The sequence below is a fragment of the Chlorocebus sabaeus genome, chromosome 23 (assembly GCF_047675955.1).
Source record: "Chlorocebus sabaeus isolate Y175 chromosome 23, mChlSab1.0.hap1, whole genome shotgun sequence".
Classification (NCBI taxonomy): Eukaryota; Metazoa; Chordata; class Mammalia; order Primates; family Cercopithecidae; genus Chlorocebus; species Chlorocebus sabaeus.
Window position 1 is genome coordinate 20985779 of NC_132926.1, and position 15750 is coordinate 21001528.

Here is a 15750-nt window from a genome sequence, read left to right on the forward strand (position 1 = left end):
CTGCCAAGATGAAGTATTTAGTTCTATACATCTTTTAAAAAGGCTGTTTAAAGCAAGCCTTGAAATAAAGTACTGAGGGCTCTAAAAGGTTAATATGGACCACACCAACTTCATGACTTTTCTTAAATATAGAGGGATGGAAGATGTTTCAAAGAATTCATGAGATTTGTAGAATTAGATGGGTCTTGATGATATTTATCACCATGAAGGCCATGAAACTTAACTGCTAAAATTGAAAAGAGAAATCCATTCCTAGGCATTTCCAATTCTGTCTCCTAAAGCCACCTTTTACCTACATGTTCCTGTTACCTGTGTGGTCAGAGGCAACTCTACCATATTTTGTCTACATAGCATGCATTATGTTTCTGTCTCTCTCTGAAACTTTCAGTACAGGCTGGGAAAGGGACACTGGAATACTGCCTCTTTTTCTAGGGAAGTGTCACCCAAAAAGCACCAAACAACAACAAAGTTATACCCAAGCCTACATAAACAAAATTCTTTTGAATGCACTTGCTGTTTAGGAATGAGTTCTGGTACAGAAATAGTGACTCTCCCCAGGTGTGCCAATGCTTTTGGAATCTGATGCTGCCAAGTATAATTTAGAACTGTTAGTACAAATCAAAGATTTCTCTCTTTAAAAAAAATAAGTTTTAATCACATTGTCAAGAGGACATTGAAAGTCATTACACTGCGAGGCCACTTAATATGTCTCATCCAGATATAAAAAATAGTGAAAAGGAGGTGGTGGAAGTATTATATCTCTTTGAAATGGGAATAGTCAGGGGGATACTTAGCTGTATTCTGTGCCAGCTCAACTACACAATACCAATGTCAGTTATGTGGCCTCATTATGCCCCCCTGTTCCCTCCCTCGGGAGAAAAGCTGCCTTATCTAGTCTTCACTCTGGTTCCAGGTTTTCCACTTAGGGCATGTGAACTGCTTGTCTGAAAAGGATTAAGGAATTCTCTAAACTAAACCCATTGATAAGCTGCTCAGATTACTAAAAATCCAAAGGACAATTCTTTGTTCATTCATTATGTGTTTTCGTCTCATCTTATCTCTGAGTGAATTGGACTGGCCAGCGTCAGTGTCGCAGAGAAGACATTTAGTGTTCTCATTTTCAACAATGTGGATTTTCAGTCAATCTCAGCCATAGTGGGATCTACGAAGAACTAGAAGACATAAAACTTTCTCAGCAGCTCTTTCACAGGCACCTTCACAGGGATACACAAAGTGTTACTGAAACAGTCCGTCAGGCGTCTCCTTTTGAGATTTAGATAAAGAAAAAAGTCCTACACACTTTGTGACAGCATCAGAAACCAATTGTTGCTGGCCTCTCAGAGTCGCTGATTAAGTCGCTGCCAAAGTCACTCACTTTGTGGACCCTCTTTCTTCAGGGGTAAAATGGAAATAATAATACCTAACATAGGAGATTGTTATGAAGCTCACATGGAGTCCTTTAGACAAAGAATCTAACACATTGCTTTGGTCCATGGTAGACATCAAATAAATAGCAACTTCAGTAATTAATAATAACTATTACTATAATAATCCCAGCTTTGGTTGTTATATTTTAAAAATCCCATACTGCCATGGATTGCACTAATTATGAGATTAGTAAGTCTAGCCGAGGAGACCCAGAGCCCAGCATCACCCTTCTAAACCTTCGTAGATTTTATTCTGGCCCTTGCTTTGACATTCCAAGTAAGTCTCATTTTCTGTAGTGCTATCTACTTCCTCATAGAATGTTTCAGCCAGCTGTGCCTACAGTATAAGATGCAAATTCATTTGTTTTATTTTGACTGTAGGGAAAGAATTAATAGCTAGCTTCAAAATACAAGGACGGATATTTAAAAACATTTTGACCTCTGGATTTGGATTAAGTGAAAGAACAGTTCATTTATAAATATAATCCCTTCATGGTTTTATTAACATTTCAATTGGCCAAAGAAGGCAAACAAACCTGGTGGTTATCTAAAGCCTATTTGATTGATATAGCAAAAGGTACTTGTGAGTGTGTGAGAGTGTTTTGGTATAAGCATCTCTTCTTAGAGTATGCACCATGCTTTAGGAAGGCAGAAGACAGAAATGTGCCTGTTGTATTACTGATTTCCAATTTGTATACTATATAAAGACAACATGTTGTTGGCTCATTGATGGAATAAAGGCTGTGTTTTCTTTATTCAACAATTTTATTCTGAATCATCCTTGTCAAAGAGGTCAGTATAGATTGATACATTGAAGCATTTGAGATATTGCATCCAAATTTACTATAGTAATGAGTTAATATATTCTGTATTGGGTTATGCTATATATTCACTAATATTTCAGTAAACATAAATACGGTATTTTTAATAACTTAAAAAGTGAAAAGTGCATTATGTTTCTCCACCCCCGGGTAAACATCGATAGCACCTTAGAGTATAACAGTAGTCTCAAAACATCTGTAACAGAGGAAGTAGTGAGCTGGTGGGGCTCTTTGCAAATGTGGTATAGTGAATAAGAGGGTATTGTTTGAATAGAGATAGACTTGTCTAGTATGGTTTCCTCAAGCTAACTAAACAGGTCACTTAGCTTCTTCGAGCTGCAGTTTCTCATTTGTACGATATTGTGACCCTTAAAGGTAATAAGATAATCAAGATAGAGATCTTTGCTCAAGGCTTGGTACCGATATTTCCATAAGTAGCAGCTGTTATCATTATAGCATCATCATTATCATTATCAAATAACTGCTGGAATACTGTGCTCAGTTAGAGTTACATTTTAAGAGGGATATTTAGCAAGCAGAACAACCAAAATATGAATGACATATAAACTATGGAGTCTGGAAAGCCAGTAGAAGGAACTGGAGTGACGGAGGGAACATTTACCCTGAGGAAGGAACACTTAGGCTAGGAAGGATGGCAGTGGTTGAACAGGATAGCTATTTTCAAATAAATGCAGAATTTCCTCTTAAGGAAAGAGAGTAGACTCTGTGTACTCTAAAGACAAAATTAACTAATGGTAAAAGATGCCAAAAGGCAATTTTCAGCTGAAAGTTAAAAAAAGAAAAGTTCATAGCAGTTACAGCTGGTGAAAAATCAGATGGGCTGCTGTATTCTGTAAAGTCATTTTCTGGGAGTAAAGGAATTCTTTCACTGAGCAAGCGATGGGATTACATTGTCTCTAAGTAGCTGTAGGTTAGGGGTTACTTGGCACAAGCAAAAATATATAGGACTTCAGTTAAAGGACAACTAGGCAAGCCCTGGTTTATGTGAGGATGCAGATCCCATATGCATATACCTCTGAGAGCAATGCTATTTAGGAAAAGATGAAAATCACATCCCTGCTAAAATTTAAAGTAGAACAACCTATGTGTTTTGCTGTTGGTCTGTTGTTGTTTAGCTAGCAATCTTTCTTCTCTCAGATTTTCCTCATAGGAATATATCTCACACTTGTGCCTATGAGGAATAAGGCTAAAATCCTAATATTTTTCTCTCTTTCTGAATAATCTAAACCTTGAATATTTTGATCTTCTTAAGGCTCAACAGAAGAGAAGGTATGTGTGCATGTGTCTGTGCATGTATGTGTGTGAAATGAGGGTGTAAAGTGGAGGTGTCACATAATGAAACTAATAAATATTTTAGGTGATCCTTGAGTTATTTTAAATTAGAAAAATACTCCTGTAAAACTCCAGTGAGTCTTCGTTATAATTATTTATTGAGAAAAAAGCAAAGAGCATTGCAAATGCTCCATGGTGTCACTACATACAAATTTAATTTGCATCACTGTTCTATTTTGATATTTTCTTGAATTGTGTCCAGTGTTGTGGAAGTGAGGAATTTATATTCCATTCTCGCTGTGTGAAGATACTTTGTTGGAATGTGATCTTGGTTTAACAATTGATCCCCCATGACCATAGACAAGTGCTTGAATATGCATGTTGAACCTCTGGCATTTCCTATGGATATTTCTGACCTTGATGTATATCTGGACTCGAAGACTCTGCCTTTTCAATTTTCCATTATTAGAAAGTAAACTAGTGACTTGGGTATAAAGGGTATGTCTTAATATTGAATATTAAAAATAACACAAGGAAACCCTTTCCATCTAAAGTGTTCTTTCCCCTAGTAAAGAGAAATCTTATTTGTTTAATGTCCTCTTTTAATGTCTCTGTTTTCTCCCTCTGAGGTTTGCACTAAATAGATCGTTGGTCTCTTGCATAAATGTGCCATGGATCTGAACTGAAATTTTTAATTCGTATCTTCCAGATTGCTAATATTTATTTTATTCTAAAGATATTATTATTGGTAAATATTTTGTTTTGGCAGTCACGTTTTCAGTTTCTAAGAACTCTTCTTTATGATGTGGTTACTCATTTTCCATACTCACTTGTTCTCATGGAATGTCCTTTTGGTTTTAAACATCAAAATTTAATTTATTTTACAAGTTTTCTGCTCTGTTCCTCTTTCTTTTCTGATGATGTATGTTGGCTTATCTTGGTCTTTCTTTTTTCATGCTGATGATTTTCTTCAGATGTCTGCTAATCTTGGAATTCAGTTCATGTTTGTAAATAAAAGACTAATTTGACCAGATCAAGTCTCTCATATGGGTTTTTAAAACCTATGTGCATTTCCTCAGCACTTTTACATGATGGTTTCCATAGTCAGTCTCTTTGCTGAAGAGGATGGTACAGGAGGAGATCTGGCCATGCTCACCAGTCTCCCTCTTTGAGAGAGTGTACTAGGACCTTTCACAGATAACCACGACTTTCATCTGAGCCTCCTGCACTTCAGATTATTTCACTCTCACTCCTAGAAGGAAATGGGATTCCTTTTTTTCCCTCTATTTATAGAAGTGCCCAGAGCTATCTGAAACTCTGTCCTGATTCTCTTCAGTCCAATATCTAAATTAGGAACTAGGCAGCCCCCACTTTGTTTAAGGGGCTTTCTTACGTTGTAATCTTGGGTGAAATCACCACAAACAGTTGTAGGAGAGAAAGAAAACCAGTCTGGCAGATCCATGGACACGCTCTCACGTTGAACTTGCTGACTGAGTTTGGAAATTCTCTAGGGCATACGTTCTCAACCTTGCTGTATATTATAAAATCATTGGGGATTTTTTTTTTTTTTAATTCAAATGATGAGGCCACACCACAGGCCTATTAAATTAGCAATTTTAGAAGTTCTTCAGGTGACTGCAGTGAACAACCAGCACTGGGAATGACTGTTCTGGAGCGTGATTCCCACATGTGAATGGGCAGGAGAATCTCCTGGAGGGTTTATTAAAACCCATCTCCAGGTTTTCTGACTCAGTGGGCCTGGGTGAGGTCTGAGAATGTGCATTTCTAACAAATTTCCAGGCCATACAGATACTGCTGGTGCAGGGACCATAGCTTGAAAGTCACCACTCTGGTCTTTAGCGGGAAGATTGGCTCTCTCCTTAGCCCTGCTTCATCCAAATCCTTTTTTAGGTTGAGGTTTCTCTTTTTAATTTTTGAATCTATGTAACTTCATTTACATTCGAACTTTTCTAAATTTTTCAATATTTTTGGCTGAATGATGGCATACTTTCCCATTTTATCATGCTAGTATGGATTTATTACTGTTCCTTCCTTTTAGAGTTATTCTTGTAAGATTGGAGTAGGGCGGGAAAGGTAAATATGCTGTCATAAACTGGAACTCACCTTTTTTAATACACATTAATATTTAACTGCATGTGCAATATTTAATCTCATTTTAAAAATTTAAGAGCGTTATCACATATATCTTATTTTATGAAATATTCTTTAGAATATAATTTGCAGTTCCTCCCTAGTATCTACATTTAAATGAACCATAATTTCTGTAACCAGTTGCCTATTTTAAAACATAAATTATTTCTGCTGTGTTGCTATTTTAAGTGTTATAATTTGTATATGATTGAGGCTGTATCATCAAATACAACCATGATTTTATGTATATGAATGTATATATATGTGTATATAAACATATATTTTTGCATAATATATATAGCTATGCTGTTTTATATGGTATGTAAAATTAAATATAAATTTAACTTAAGAAATACTAAAAATTTATTTTTCCATTTATAAAAGGCATATTTTCATGTGCTCAATAGCCACATGTAACAAGTGGCTGCCGTACTGGACAGTGGAGACAAATAGAACATTTCCATCATCTCAGGAAAGTCTGTTGAATACACTAATATATAAGATGAATGCATAGAAGTTGAATTTTCACATCATAGAGAATGTGTAATTGAAATACCCAGTTCGCACGTCATAGAGAATATACAATTGGATATTGTTCCATAGGAAATTTTCTACTTAAACCTTCAGGATGAATCTTTTATAGTATCACTTCTTTAGACTTGGTTTACATTCGTGATATTTGATAAGACTTACATGTTACATGGGCAACATTTTTCTAATGTAAAATTAATGGGTTAAAGGAAGATATAATTGAATACTTAAGAGGCATTGCAATTATTGTACAAGGTAAGCCTTGAACAGATCTTATAGCAGTGCGGGGTATCTATTTTATAAGGTATCACTAAGGCAAATAACTATTTTCTACCCTTAAATACTATCCGTTGTAAGTTTCACTATTACATTAAGACGAATAATGAAAACCTGCCCTGAAAGTGTTCATCTCTTGGTAGATATATTCTACGCATTCCTCTGTGTATGATAAAATGTAAAGGGGACCCCAAGTACATTTAGAATTGAAATATAGTTATTTTTGTATTTACAAATTATTATTTTATTATTTCTATGTGGAAAAACCAGAGAGAAACATAATTCATAATGTTATCAAATTAACTATCTCCCACTCTCACAAGTGAAAACCCACCTTCTGGTTTCATTTCCCTCAAGACACCATTAGACTCTTTCTGAGATAGCACGCAAAATGGAACAGTTAATGAAGGGCATGTGTATACCGTAATAACTGCTGGCCCAAAGGGCAGATTGTGGGTAGACTACCTATATCATCCTGGCAGTGGTCAAGACTTTCACATGAATCAGTAGATACCTTTTGGAACCTAGAATTTTAGATACAAAGAGAGAGATGGAGGGGAAGTCTTTTAGCAGTAGACGCCACCCCCTATTATGTTTTTACCCTGTAACGTTGAAAAAATCAATACACATTCTGTGTAAAACCCGGGTAAGTTGAATCCACTGGCTTCCAATCCCTCATTTGTAACAAGCCGACTGGTAACTAAATGAGCCCAGAGCCTGAGAACAACGCACCCCTTTGACCAGGTGGTAAGCACAGCTGTCAAGCTTAGGTTCGTGCTGGCACAAGGCTCAGCTTTCAACTCAAAGAACAGCAAGGAGCAATTATAAGGATACTGATTCCCATTATGGGTTCTCAAAAGGGAAGCATTTTCTTAACGACTAAATGATTTCCAGTGTCTCTCAGGACACTGAGTGTTTGATAAGGCTTTGCTCAAAAACCCACATTGTGTCTATTTACTTTTCTGAAGGTGATGGACACCTTCTTTTAAATTTCTAATGCTAATTTTTCCCCTGCCTTCAAATTGCCCATTAGATCTAAAAAAGGCAGTTTAGGTCTTCACAACATATTGTAAATCTCTCTGTGGGCAAATTTCATAGCGGGAGGGTGGTGGGAGTGCAAACGTGTTTACTCAGTTTTCTTTTAGGCTCAGGAAAGGTGCCAACAATGCCATCATTCTGCAAAAACTCTCCTCTTGGCTGGGATTCATTTTATACTTGATCCTAATTAGGTGAAAATGCCACATTTGCAGATTTCTTAGCATTTTCAGTGAATGCTGGAGAGCACTTTGTGAAACCTGATGTGAACATCCTCAGCCAGAGGCGTAAATACACCCACAAACCTTCCCTGAAGCATTTCCAGAAACCTCCTGTTGTTTTTGTTTGATAGTTGCAGCCCATTGAACTGCAACACCGACTGACTTTTCTCAGATCCTAGACTTGGCTTCCTGTGTTACTGCTTGAAGATATTTTTCTTTCCATAGATTTTCAATAACGTGTGCTAGTTTTTGCAAATCAAATACCTCTTTCTTCATGGTAGCCTCCAGAGTCTATCATCTACCCCTGCTCACACCTCCACTGCCGCCAGCCCCATGAAAATTACATTGTCACCATCACCGTCAGTAGTAACTACCCTGTATTTAATGATTGCTTTGTGCCAGATCTTGTGCTGTGCACTTACAAACAAGATCTCACCCAACCCTCTTATGGGGCAGCTACTTATATTATCTCCTCTTTACAGATGAGGACATGGGGTCTTGGAGAAGTTGTATAACTTACATAAGGCCGCCCATGTTAGCAAGTGAATGTGTTGATTAAGGTTTAGTTGAAGAAAATTGAATCCAATAAAGCTAGTTTCAACAGAATGGGATTATATGGGTTAAGGAATTATCGGGTGGATTGAAGAAAGATGTGAGGCTGTGTGCTTTTAGAGATGACTCCCAAAATTACAGCCCAGTCATGTATTGCCAAGGCAGCCACTATTCCTGCTGGTATATTGGGAGCACCTGCTGAATAAAGAAGTCACTGCTCTAGCTGCTAAACGGAAACCACAGTGCTTCTCATGTAGTCTGTATTAGCACAGCAGATGTTCTGTGCCATCCTTTTCTCTCCATTCAATGCAGTCCTGAATTCAAGTCCCCCGCAAGTACATCTGACTGGCAGAGTCTGGATCACGTTTAGAACCATAGAAAACAATGATCCTGGGAAGTGTAGTTTGTGGTAAGTCAGAACCCAGTATCAAGCAGAGTGGCTAAGCTGGGATTTAAACTGAGGTCATTCTGATTTTAGAACCCATGTCTTTAATCACTGTATATATTGTTTCCTTGTTTACGCATCTAACATATGATTAACGCATTCCTCTTTGTATGATAATTTCATCAAATCCTACCTACTGAAGTGTATGCTTTCAGTGGACATTTCTTTGCCTGGCCCATACCCAAACACTGTATGTGTAGAATTCCTTACTTTATGAGACAGACCCACCTCCATAACAGTAGTTTAAAAAGTCAGAGAATCATCTTCTCAGCCTCCCTTAAAACTAGAAGGCAGGTGCAAAACCAAGGCACCGCCAATCACATAACTTTGAGTTGGAAATGGGTGGTAAAAAATAAAACAGTAAAGAGATCGATACCATCCTGGCCAAAGTAGTGAAACCTCGTCTCTACTAGAAATACAAAAATTAGCTGGACATGGTGGTGCATGCCTGTAGTCCCAGCTACTCGGGAGGCTGAAGCAGGAGAATCGCTTGAACCCAGGAGGCAGAGGTTGCAGTGAGCCGAGATCACACCACTGAAGTCCAGCCTGGCAACAGAGCGAGACTGTCTCAAAACAAAAGAAAACAAAACAAACAAAAAAACCCCCAAAAAACAGACAAACAAACAAACAAAAAAACAGTGTCTATGGAAAAGTCCAGCCTAAGAAGGATGGCAGCTGTGGCAGTGGATGGCAAGCAGTGTTTAGTGGCACATGCTGATGATATCTGCGGTGGAAACTGATGCTCAGTGGAGGCAGCACCGATAACTTCACAGGACCATTTCTGCCCTGTACATTTGGGCATTGTTGCTGACTGCATAGTTTCCACAGTGGATCCTCTGCCTTCTATGATCTGTTCATTGTCAGTTTAATTTAGCCAAAGTCAGTTTTTGTTGTTTGCAACTAAGTACTTTGACCGCTATGCTTATCGAAGGAAGGGTTATGACCTGTATTATCTTTTATCTCTTGTTCTGCTTTGTATATGACAGGCAGTCAGGAAATTTATCAATTTAACTAATTTCACTTAAGTTTACTCTAGATATAGGTCCTCTCAAGAGAAAATACAAAATAGTGAAATTAGGAATCCCCTAATATATATGTATGACCCTCTGCTGGAATTTATAACCCTTCCTGGCCACAAACCATTTGATAAGTGATTTCTGGCTACTTAAATAAATAGGTACTTTACGTAAATTATCCTATGGCCGTATTTATTTATCTGTCTCTATCTATCTATCTATCTATCTATCTATCTATCTATCTATCTATCAATTATCTATCTACCTCTGGCTATCAATTATTGAAAACTTACTGTGTACTAAATGCCTTATGTTCATTTTCTCATTGTGGTGTATTTACCGTATGAGAATAAAATGAGGCACGAAGAGATTAAGTAAGGTCACACAGCTAGTGAGATATCAAGTCAGGATTCAGTCCCAGACAGTCTATCCTCAGGTGTCATGCTCTCAATCAGCATTAACACCAAGCTACAACTACATTTAAAATATACTGAGGAAAAATGATGCTTAAGTCATATGAGCACTAATGTCAGAACTGGGCGTTAAGGTGTTAAACTGTTTTAATATAGGAAGTGATTCTTGTGTTCCTTTCAGTCGTTGTTATTAAGAGAAGTGTTTATACATTGACAGAATGAGCATTTTAGTATAATATCCATAAATCGGTCAAGAATATTTTAGATCACTGCTACTTACTTTGTTTCTTAAATTTGTTTCTGATAAACAGGACTTTAAAAAAATATATTTTTAATTAAGACACAAAGCCACTCTCATTGTTATATTGATTGATTTCACATGCCACTTTCACTATCTTTAGAAATAAATATTTATTTTGGCTATACATTGAGGAATTTTGTTTATACTTAAAACTCTTACATAAAGTACTATTGAGCATAAATTTAATTAAATATACTGCCAAATGGTAAAGGTTGGTGGACAGAAATGGGAAAAATCTATTACAGATGTGCTGGCCTTGAGTTGTATAATTGTGGCTACTTTGAATTATAATTATATCAAAATCATTTTAATATGTGAGAAGAAGACAGAAAGAATTCTAGATTACTTATAGATGCAGAAAAGTTATGTGACTGTGTCTTTCTAATTCCACTGTTTTCTTATCAGCGCTTTAAGTGAAGGTCATGCTAATGGGATACAATTTTATGATTGTGAAGATACATTGAAAAAATGTACTTTAAGGTTTAACAAAAAGGTTCTTTTAAGTTTTGAAGAAATATCTTCAATGTAAGATGAGCAATAGCTACTATTTGGAATGTCATTTTGTGCTACACATTCTAGGTGAGCTCTTTACATTTATCATCTAATTTAATCTTCACAGCAGCCCCTTGGGCAGGCATAATGTCATTCTTATTTTACAGATGAGGAAACCGAGGGTTAAAGAATTTAAAACTCACATTTGGACATGTTGAGATTGAAATTAATTTACTCCCGAAAGTCTAGTTACAATCTGATATTGTGTTAAGCTATTTTTTATAACTTTATTAAGATGTCATTGACAAATAAAATTGAGTATATTTACTATGTACAATGTGATATTTTGATATGTGAATACTTTGTGAAATGACTACCACAAACACAGAGTTTGATAATTCAAACTATGCTGGTGATACTTTTCGTTTAGTTAATAAAACAGTATAGGCTCAAAAAACAGGCATCCTGTAGTTGATAATTAATTTAACATATACTTACTGATACTTTACTAGACTTGGAAAACCGTGGAAAGAATTCAGAGAAAATATGTAAAAAGACTCTTTCAAAAGCCAAAGAAGGGATTCGTTATTAACAAAAGTGGGTTTGTTATTCTCATTTTAACAACCTCTCTCTTCTGGGAAACCACAGATGAGGAGAATGCTGTATCCGTTTTTCCAGAAAGAAAAAGACAAATGATCTGCCCAATTCTCCATTGCCAAATAGGAGGTGAATGACAGTCCTGAAGCCAGGAGAAATCTTCAGTCCCTCTAATCATAGCACTCTAACATACTAAAGTCCAAGCAGACCAGGACCTAACTCCTCCCTGCGAGGAATAGATGGGGTTTACTTGGGCTCAGTATGTTTTCCACTTCCTGATGGAGCTGTTATTTTTCTAGGCCTGGTTTCTGGTATTTTAAGCTTTTTGGTTAGCCATTGTATGCGGCTATAAAAGCCCAAAATATCAGAACAATTTCTGAAGCACAATATGCCACATAGAAGACAATTGTCTAAAACTTCCACTCAAAGAAAGTAAGTTTTTCTCTCTTTTTTTTGGCTATGGAATGGAGGAAGAGAGGATCAGAAAATAGAAACTTCTCCTTGACATTATTTCCTGGCCCTTCCACTTAAAGTCTTAATCACAGATTCTCCAAAGATCATGTACTTATTGTATTCTTGCAAATCACATTGAGTTGGAGAGAATTACCTTTTGATGACCGCAAGGTAGAAGGCATACAGGCTGGAGTGGGCAGTCTTGGCTCTTCAGCGCAATTATCCTTTAAGATCCAGAGACAGAAGTCATTGTACCAGAAAAAAAATTTTTTGAATGGCCTAAAGGATTTTTTTACTTGCTCTTCTCTTTGCCTACAGCATATTTTCTTCCCTTCTTTGCTTGGCTAACTCCTACACACCTTCAAATCTAAAATCAGATTTTATTTCTTAGCAAAGCCTTTGTTAATTTCCCTCTCTCAAAGTACCTGTAACGTTTCTTCATAGGAGTTTGCACAATTCCAATACTTATATGTGTTATTTCATAATAAATGTCTGCCTTTTTTTTCCTGACTGTGAGCTCCATTGGGTGAGTATGATGATTATTTTCTTAATCATTATGCCCAAAGTGTTGAGGGCAAAGCATTGTAAATCTCAGAACTATTTGTTGAATAATGAGTGGATAGATGAATAGTTGGATGAATAAGGAAGACAGTCACAAACATGTTTGTTAATCATTTGCTATCTTCAAGGAGCCCCCTTTCCTTTTTGCCTTCAAACTCAGGTCATCACTAGCTCTTCAAACTATGGAAAGATAAAAGGGGAAAAATGGGACTATTGTGTTTTATAAGGCTAGAAACTCTCAGAATATAAAGTATATCCATCCCTTCATAAAAAAATTGCGCTCCGGCTATCAGCTGGCATCCTTCCTAATCTAACCAAAGATGAAGGATAAGTAGCCCCTTCAGTGAATGATCGTATCTTTTCTTGTTCGTTGTGCTAATATGGTGGGTTATATTATTTGATTTCTAATGATAAACCTATCGCAACCTTGCATTCCTAGGATAAATATTACTTAACCATAATAGATTGTCGTTTTACATGAAGTTAGATGTGATATTCTAATATTTTGTTGAAGATTTTTGCATCATGAAGGATATTGGATTGTAATTCCTATTTTTTTTTTGGAAATGCCCTTGTTAGGACTGATATTAGAGTTATGTTGGCCTCAAAATATGAGTGGGGACAGTGATCCATCTTCCTTCTCTATTTTCTGAAAATTTGTAAACTTGGCATTTTCTTCTCTTTTTGAATGTTTGATAGATTTCCAACTAAAGTCATCTGGACCTGAAGTTTTCTTTTGAGTAAGTTCTAGACAAATCCAGTATCTTTAACAGATATGGGACTTTAAACAGATCAGACTTTCTGTTTCTTCATGTGTCATATTTAGTTCAGTACATTTTAGTTCCCAATAATTTTTTTCCATTTATTCTAAGATGTTGGAATTTGCCATAAAGTTATTCATAGTATTCACCTATTATTCTTTTAATGTCTATAGTGTCTGTGGCAATAATCCCCTTTCTTTCTTAATATGGTGATTTGTATTCTCTTTATCATTGATCAGTTTTGCTAGATATTTATCAATTTTGTTTGTATTTTCAAAGAATCATCTTCTGACTCTGTTAGTTTTCTCTATTTTCTCAGTATTTTTTATTTCATTGATTACCGCTCTTTATTATTTTCTTCCTACACTTCCTTTGTATTTATTTTGCTCATTATTTTCTAGATTTTTTTTAAGGTGATACTTTGAGCCACCGATTTGAAATCTTGCTTGAATTCTACTATAAGGGCTTAAAGAAACATGTTTCCCTCTTATATACCCTGCTTTATTCGCTTTCCCAAATGTTAATGTATTTTCATGCTGTTTTAAAAATATTTTCCAGTTGGTTTAGTGATTTCATTTTTGTCTTATAATTTATTTGGAATTGTATTGTTTTACTTGCAGTTAGTTGGTGTTTTCCTATATATAGTATTCTTAATAATTTTTAACTCAATACTTTTGTAGTTTGTTTTGTAGATTCTATCCTTTTAAAATTTATGGAGAATTGTCCATCTTGGGTAAATATATCATGCATTAAAAATGTGTATTGTGTAGTTGAAGGTTATTAATACTGTTCTAAATGTGACAATTAGATCAAAATGGTTAATGTGGTTGTTCATACTTTCTATGTTTATATTAGCTTATTTTCTAGCTCTATCAAATGCTGAGAGAAGTATAAAAATTCCTACTATGTTTTTGTAATTTATATTTCCTTTGATTCTGTAAATGTTTGCTTTATTTATCTTAAGATCATTATTTGTGGCGTATACACTGAGAATTATTAGGTCTTCCTGATGAATTTTCTCATTTATCATAATGAAATGTCCTTTTTTTATCTCTGGCAATATTCTTAGTCTCAAAGTGCATTTTATAGGATATTAAAATAACCTTTCTGACGTTATCCACACTTTTCACATAATGAATATTTTTATCTTTGTTTATTTTGATTTTATCTGTATCTTTGTATTTAAAGTGGTTCTTTCAGGCCTCACATAGTAGAGTCTTGCTTTTTATATGCTTTGAGGATTCCGCCTGCTTTTTAGTTGGATGAGAATGTTAAGACCATAGTTGGCAAACTATGAGTCATAAGCCAAATCCAGCCCATGGCCTTTTTGTACTGCCCACATTTTAAAAATGGGTGTGTGGCTTTTTTTTTCTTTTCTTTTTTTTTTTCTTTTACATTTTTGAAGAGTTATTAAAAGGAGTATAGAGAGAAATCTTATACCTTAGCAGTTCCTTTTGACTCCATCACCCTTTCCTTCACTGTATACATTATTAATGCATCTTGATTGTTATACTTATTTCTGGGAAATCAGATATCCTGTGATTTCAAATGGAAATTTCAGTCAAATTTTCAACCAGATACCGTTCTTGTTTTTATTTTTTTTAAAAAAAGATATCTGTAAGAAATTTAATCTTGTTTACTTTGGTCCTTTTGGCACTCATTTCTGCATCCCAATTAAAAGAATTTCCTCCCAGAATTGTACTGTTAACACATTTTATAACCATATTACATACATTTTATCCGAATTGTGAATAAAACGTTTGAATAATATACTAGAATAATGCACTCTGTCACATAAATGTCAACCCATTAATACATTTTTTATGAATTTACTTAACTAGCTGTAGATTTACTTAACTCTCTAATTTAGCTTTCATTTCACCTACTAATCAAAATGATTATCCATAGACATTCAAAAACAGTTGTTTCTATAAGTGAAACATGAACTATGAATAGCTAATATCTCTTAAACACTTTGTATGTGCCAGTCAGTGTTTTGAATTGCTTAAATGAAGTAGTTAATTTAATCCTGTAAAGTACTATCAGTAATCACATTTCCAGATTTGGAAAGTGAAGCATAGAGAAGTTAAACAACATGCCCAAGGTTACACAGAGTGGTGGAGTCCGAATTTGGTCCCAGGCTGTTTGTTCCCAAAGCCTGAGTCATTAACAACCTCTCTTGCACCATTTTGTTACTGAAAGAGCATTGATTTGGGATCATGAGACCTGAGTCTGAGCCACTGACAAGTACCAGATTTCAATTAAGTTCTTCAAAGAATGGAGGCGTTATACCAGAAAGTCATTAGGTATTCTTTAACTCAAAATATTATGATTATTTTTGTTTACTTACCTATTTGATCATTTCCATATGAAGAAGAGGCAAAGATGATAATAAATACTATCA

At 35.5% G+C, this 15750-nt stretch overlaps 1 protein-coding gene across 3 annotated transcripts in view; it reads left to right on the forward strand.

Moving 5' to 3' along the window:
* Positions 1-15750, forward strand: part of GABRB2 (gamma-aminobutyric acid type A receptor subunit beta2) — a 261064-nt gene that overhangs the window by 142174 nt on the left and 103140 nt on the right. The window lies entirely within an intron of this gene.